Below are 7,709 nucleotides of genomic sequence, written 5' to 3'. Positions count from 1 at the left end.
GTTAAGACATAACACGCCTTGGTAGGTGTAGGCATATAATAATTGCTTATAGGTGCCTTAGCTCAGCTCGGGCACAAACGCGACGAACCCAACGAGGCGACGAGATCCGAGCAAAATCACACCGCGAACAACGGAATTGAATCCACCCGCGTGCAGATATGCAAGCATACATGAGTTGGAGGAATCACGCAGTCATCAACCGAGAGCACCGACTGCGGAATGAATCATCTGATGCGAATCAAGAGTCAGTTCCAGACTCGAAGCTCAGAAGGCGGATGTTATGCGCAAAGTCATGGGGGGGAGAAAATCGCGACTTATTGCCAAATCAGATCAAACCATCAGGAGTCTGCAATCACGAATCACGGACAAAACCGGAAAAACGGACGACAACTGCGGAAAAAAATCAAGAAACACCGGCCCGCCGGGGCTGCGCGCAAAGTCGAGCCACACTGAAGGTGGCTCGGCCTTAGCCGAGGGCCACCATGAGGTGGCTCGGGTGGCGCCGAAGCCACCCTGAGGTGGCTTCGGCAGGCCGGAAGCACCTGCAGGGTGGCTGCGGCAAAGGCCGCGAGCGCACCTCGGGGGTGGCTCGGTGGCGGCGAGCCACCTGAGGTGGCTCGGCCATGAGCCAGAGCCACCTCAGGGTGGCCGGCACAGTGGCCGGCCAACCCAAGAGGTGGCCGATACAGTGGCCAGTAGGTGGCGCGACATTTCTGCTATATTTTGGGCGGGCACTGTGCCTGAGAGCCTATAATAAGGCTAGAGATGTTCATGTTTCGAGGTGAACTTTGCAAGACGCGAAACTCTGGCCGAATTGAAGAGTGAACTCGGAGCATTGAAGCTGAAGACTTGGGCAGACGTACAGATCTGTCCCATACCGGGAGCAGCCTACGTCATGCCAGGAAAGGGCAGGATTATCAGAGAGGAGAACAAAGAACAGATCTGAGATCTACACGATTAATCACAACTCCAAGATCTAAGCTTGGTCTTAGATCCCGAGATCTGAGACGATTATTCCGCTTGGTGACTAATCCTCCACTCGGCTATTATTCGCCTTCGTGAGGAATAATACCCGTATAATCCGTAGTAGATCGAATTGGCGGATCTAGGAATCGCGGCGTGGTCGCACGGATATAAAGCCCCGGCGTGGCAAAGAGAACCCACAAAAGCGAGAGACGCGCAAAGCAGGATCTTGGCCGAATTTCGTTCGATACAAAAGGAGAAGAAGTTGTTAATCTTTGTATATTTTTTATCATTTGATTTTCGTTGTAGAACCAGGATCTTATAAAAAGACCGGCGGTATCTTTTGGTAACTGCAAAAAGTTGTAAACTCAAGATGACAATGCTGAATCATAACAAAGAAAGCAATGAATTTCCCCAGCGAACAATCTGGCGAACGGTCACAGTGGGTAGCCGACGATGCTTCGGCCAACGAGATGCGATGCGTCGGCAGCCGGCGGATTGAGCAATCGCCGTCGGTGGAGGAGGTGCGAGATACGAGTATCGACCGAAGGCAAGTTCGAGAGAGTACGTGTGGCCTCGTCCGCTCGCTATCTCCCGACCAGGCGAAGTCCAAGAAGTTCCCCTCCGGGAGAAAAGCTCAGTTGGTTTGAAGGCTGGCTCGGGCTGGAAGCCAACGAGCTCTTCACCCAGCTGACCCTAAAAGTTGCGTCAGATAAAGTTCCCACCGACCTCAATCAGAGTTAAACCCAACTCCCGCGCAACTAGCCTCCACTGTTTCAGGGGCGTTGTGACTTCTCTCAAAGGAGAGCCCGCCAGAGGCGTCGTCACGGGCTATGCGCGGCAAACTCGCTAAAGGCGATGGAGTCTATTAAACTGGAGCTCGCGCTACAACCGGAGTTGAAGAACAGAAGAGGGCAAGCAGCCTCAACGGCACGGACAATGGAACGGCGACTCTTCCAAGCCAGCCAAAGAACGAATGGGGCGCGCGCGTGCAAATGGAGACGTTCGAACGCTCCGGGAGCGTATACGGCAAGCGGCGCACTCCATGTCAGCGCAGCAAACGGGCTCAAGCATCAGAGAGCCCGTAGAAAGCTGCAAAAGGAGGTGGAGAAGAAAGCCAGCGTCACCAACGTAGCCAAGTCTGGAAAGGCCTAAGTGCTGAAGTGGCGACTCAAAGGCGCAAAAAGCACCAAATGCAGCCTCTAAGCAAGGTCAAAACTGCCGGCGAATTACAACGCAAAAGTCGCCGGTAATCCAATAACATTCTTGGCGGGAGATCATGCAGGAGTCATCCCACAAGAAAGAAGCCAGTTTTGGAAGCGGCGGCCGCCGGTCCAGTTCCGCGGACGTGAGAGGCAAGGCGTCCATTTCAGAGCGTTTGGGCCGCGATGAGAAGGCCTAGAACGATCAAATACTGGGGGTCAGCCATCACTCCCACATAAGCAAAAGAGGCTCAGGCGCTGCGGCGAGCACTAACTTGCGCATCGAAGTCCAAGAGCAACGCTGAACGACCGCGCCCACGAAGGCACGTTGCTAGGCGTGTAACTTTGTGAGAAGCCAAAAAAGGCAACTCACCCTCAGATGGAAACATTATCGATCTGATAATGATAGTGTTATACGCTGAGAAGAGCGTGGCCCGCACACGATAGGTTACTACCGACTGTCCAGAAATGACGAGTTTGTACTATCGTGGCCAGGGGTAGCGAATAGAAGCCGGCCAGGAAGAGGAGTCCGCGCGCGAGAACAGGAAATTCAATGTACCGCTGTTCCATAACTCATTCGGGCGGGTAATCTGTCTGAATGCAATTTATGCAATTAAAGCGGTCCCGAAAGAGTTTCAGTTTTTGAAAGACTATAACAGTGCGAGGAGCGCCAAAAACTAAGCCTAGGCGCTTCGCAACGAAGAAGAAGGGTGATTTGAAGAGCGGAGAATTTCGCGAGGGTCAGCGACTCCTAATGGACCATCCACAAAACACACCAAAACCCAGCAAAGGGACATCGGCAGCGGGATGATTTCGATCATTCCTGCGAAAAGCTCCCGCCTATGAACCCGTCTGGGCAGTCCCGAACCAATCGAGCGACAACCTATGGTAGGATTGAGCAAAGACGCCCTTTCAGAGAGATGAAGAACTGATGCCGGCTCCGCGGTGATGCGTCAGATAATACAGTTCCAGCGAGGGAGCAACGCTCCGCGAGGCCTGATGATAAAGCGAGCCAGGAACCCAGATGGCCAAGATGCTTGAAAGACGCTCTTGGCTATGAGGCAGAAAGAAAGTTTTCAAATTTGAGAAATGGAGATGGCATTGCAGCAGATGAGAGAAATGGCATGACCAACAAATCGACAGGGCATTGGCGAACCAACAAGGCGAGCAGAAGCATCGTATACCTGGTTAATCTGGAAGATGAGGATACAGCAATGCTGCGTAATAGCGCAATGATCGCTCCCGTCAACGCAGGGGGTATGTAATCGAGAATGCTGGCGAGAGAAACCGCGGAAAAACTCTGAAGATCAAGAAGCCATCGAGAGCAAAATCAACGACATTGATTTCGCGCTGGCAGGAGACGAAGAAAACAAGCATTCATGCCCTACCGCAAGAGATGGGAATTGATCCCATAATCCGGGACGAGAGTTTAATCTAATTTAACTTCAGCGCCGTTTAATGGGATGCGGGTTCACGCTACCCAGCCATTGATTTAGCTTCAAATGCGTAACTTGGGGTGATCGCTCTGGTAATTCAGAGCCTCTGATGGTCGCGGTCATGTCGTGCCCGACACTGGCTTACGGAGACCGGCGCTTCGATTGGTTATCGCGCCCTCAAGGCCAGGCAGCGTAAAGCAGCTGAGAAGGCACATGGAGGACTAAAGTTCCTGCCAACTTCTTCGACAGATGATACGGGCGAGATCTCTAAGCGGATCGTTGCTCGATGAGAAGGCAGGAAAGACGGAGAGTTAAGTCGACTACCTTCGTCAAGAAGGTTCCGGAACAAGCGATGATGCCAGGGACCCGCAATCACGCGAGGAATTCATCCTCGACAGACCTACCAACAACAGTCACCATCGTGCGTTGACGTTGCTTGGAAGCAATGAGGGACAGAAACGCATCCAATACATGATAGGACTTGAAGGTCCGACGGGAGAGGCTAAGCTGAGCGATTCCTACAAGAAGGAAGAAGGCGGCAAAGAGTGCAACCAGCGACAAGTGCTCCAAATCAAAACTGTCGTCCGCACGGGGGAAGGGTAAGGCACAGCTAGATGCAGGTTGATGCTGAATCAAACGCCTTTCATGGCGACCTCAGCAACAGTCAGGCGAAGGCAACAGCACCACAAGCAAATTCGAGGGAGGCAATGGGCAACTAACGGCCTCCAGAAGCAGAAATTCTGGCGGAGCCGAGGTTTCGCTAAAGTGGTACTGCCTTCAAGGATGATGAAAGTTCCCTGGCATCTCAGATACTGTTGGAAGAAGCAAGCAAAGACTGGCCAGTTGCAGCCGGCAATTGTGGATCAAGAAGGGCTAGCAAAAGTGATCCGGATGCGCAAAGTACTTACGGCTGATACTGGAGAAGCGCGATTACCACAGAGAAGCGGCGTCCATCACACCCTAGAACCGAGCATACATGCCTACTACTGCAAAGGGACAAGATCCAGGCGTTAAATCGACGTAAGGAGTGCATAACCTCGTTGTGAAACCAGCCAAGAATGTGGGGGCAATAACGCAGTGTCAATCAGGTTTTTCGGGTCGGTGCCTACAGCTTGGTTTCGAGGCCAAAACGCGTTCACAAAGGTCGGGATGAAGACGGTGATAATGACGATCCGCACGTACAAGTGATGCGCCGATAAAAGGGACTTGTGGCGCGGCACAACAACGCCCAATGGCGAAATGCCTTTGGTGCGCATTCCTAGGATTCTGATTGGAAAGATTGAACAATGGGGCTGGTTCGTATCCGGGAGAAAGGTTAAAGGAAAAAAGGGAATGCTTATTATGGAGTCTCTGCTATGCCAGGGGAAGATGACATAAAAGAATGCCTCCACCTTTTCTGCCAGCGTCGCTGCTGAGAAGTAAGCAAGAGCTTTTGGCGACATAGTCGGAGGCGGAAATGAATATCACTACAATTATCCGCCAACCTAGTGAGCAGGGGGTGAACAAGCCGGGGACCAGCCAAGAACATCTCAGCTGATACGATGGGAGTAGATGTACAAGGCCCGAACCCGGGTAACAAGAGCTCTACGACAGCCGGTGAATACAAGCTAAAAAGAAAAGAATCCCAAGAGGTACAGAATCCGAAGTCAGTCTCCCGTTCAGTCGTTCCAAAGTTGGAAGAGACAAACCGGAAAGCTCGAAGTACTGCCCGTCAATTAGCTTCGCGACAATTATGGGCATGGCGGGCAATTAGGCCAACATTCGCAGGCACGGTATAAGCGTTTATGAGTTGCTGCGATTACCAAAGAAACCCAGGGAGGCCATAAACAGAGAAGCTTTGCCAATGCAGAGGTATTTTTGACTTCAAGGTCAAGGCCGATGCCGATGAACAGGCCGCAGAACGCACTGAGCCACAGTGCAACATAGCGACTAAAAACCTTCCCTGCATACTTTCACGCAAGAAGATCTGCAGACGAAGAATAATCGAATAGCAACGATATCGCAAGCGACGTTTAATAATTTCGTCGGATACATTAGGGCTCCAGCGCAAGTCAACCGAATCGCAAGGTGATCACGGTTCCTGCTGATGAGTATTATGCCGCTTCGATGATGGCCATTTCCTCGGCATTCCAGTAAGCAAGTTGAGCATCCACAGGGCAACTGTTATCTATGGATTCAACACTAGTGGGTCAAGATCCCACGCATTGGTAAGATCCGGGATGAAGTGCAGAGGGAGAATCTGAAGAGCAGAAGTCACGTGTTTGTGATTGATACGGAGACCTTCGTACAACTGTACTATTAGGAGTCGGCCTTGCGATCCATAGTAAATGTGATGAATTCGCGATCTACTCTGCCAATGCAGTGTATTGAAGTATGTCGACACTGCGGACAATGAGGTTAGGACGGGTGGTCGCGGATAAGCAAACGCGATTCAAGGGGTATGAGAATTATTTCAGCCCGATTCTCTCGCTTTATGGTAACGAATGCGATACTGAGCGGCATAACGGTCCCAGGGCACAGATCAGCGGAGAAGAAGCTGATTCTGAAGTCGGATTCGGATTACAATGGCTGGTTTTGTTTTAAATTGAAGCATTGTACCCTTTGTATCATGCTTGACGATAGAACAATCGTCCAGATGGAGGTTGTAACTGGCACTCACCGATATTGCCAATAAAAGAATGATTTAGAGTAGCTCGCTTGTCTCTGATGATGTGATAAAAAGCTGTATGATAGATCCTGAGTTGATATATGCAGATCCGAGTCGTCCTAGTGTAAGCCAAAGAAACGGCCTCCAGGGCATTCTTTCGGAACAACCATAGGTCATCCCGAAGCAAAGTAAGAGGCGCTAAAGAAAGTGATTTTACGGCATAAGAAAAAAGCTGCGCCATTGGGCCAACATCATTTTCTTAAAGCGAAGATGAAGATGATGACAAACGCTGGTCGACATCTGATCCAAGGTATAGTCCTAGGAAGCACGCAAGGCGTCATGGAAAAAAAGGGTACGATTTCAAGAAAGGACAACCGCGGGAGGCCCGGGTGAGGCGAAAGGCCTATTGTGGGGGTAACGGAGAGGTGTCTGATGTAAAGCTAGGAGCGAATGGCGTGTAGTCGGCATCGTAATCCAGCCCAAAGCGGTAAGAAAAAGTAAAAAAAAGAATTTGTACGCCAATGTATGAGGGAACGGCTAGGAGGATATAGGTCGTGAGTATCAACTAACGTGTATGAGCTGAAGAGTGCTATTAGTTAGTGTTCTATCAGATGAGGAGATGTAGTTGGCTAGAATCATCAGATGCAAATTTGCTAGGCAAGAAACTAGAGAATGGATACTGCTCTTATGCTCAGAGTGGACTGCCGATACATCTTTGGTTCAGAGAGCATCAATCGGGAGAAGTTCAAAACCCCTAATGATCGAACAATGACTACAGCTGAGTCCATGCCACAGAGTGTAGACGACGATGCAAGATGCCAACGATGGAAGGGACAGCCGTTGGGTTCACCAATCTAATATGCAAGATATGAGATGAATAAGGTTGCGAGTCATAAGAGTGTACGCACCGCGACTGAAGGATATAAAAATAGTCCAGGATTAACATGGGTAGGATTGAAGGCAAGAGTCCAGCGCGGTGCGCGCCGGCAAAAGCCTATATTTCAATGCAGCGACTAGTGCTCGCCCCAGAATGAAGAAGGAGAATAGTGATTGGCGCTCGTCGATGCAGGGAAATATATCCGACGTGGGTCTTTCGCATGGTAATTATGAAGACAATGCCAAGGGCCTGCGAGCCAATGAGTCGGGCAATGAGGCACGCGAGCTCGATATCAAGCGACGGAGCCAAAGACAAAATACAAACCTTGATCGATGTTGGTATCGTGACACCGAAACTAAAAGAGAAGAAAGTAGGTACAAATGCAGTATCTATTAGTTTCGGTTCAGTTCCTTTGTCCTGGTTCTAACCCGAACCTGTATCAAATATCAAAATACAAATCGTCAATGATGACCCTTATGGTCAGCACCAAAAAGGACTTGTGTCACATACAGCCCCAAACGACAAAATCCTATGGGTTTATCCCGATTTGCTTGAAGATGAACAGTGGAAAGCATCCGCGTCAA

This window comes from Asparagus officinalis, chromosome 9, assembly GCF_001876935.1.
Source record: "Asparagus officinalis chromosome 9, Aspof.V1, whole genome shotgun sequence".
NCBI lineage: Eukaryota > Viridiplantae > Streptophyta > Magnoliopsida > Asparagales > Asparagaceae > Asparagus > Asparagus officinalis.
The sequence above is the reverse complement of the archived record's forward strand: the minus strand, read 5'-3'. Positions refer to the sequence as shown.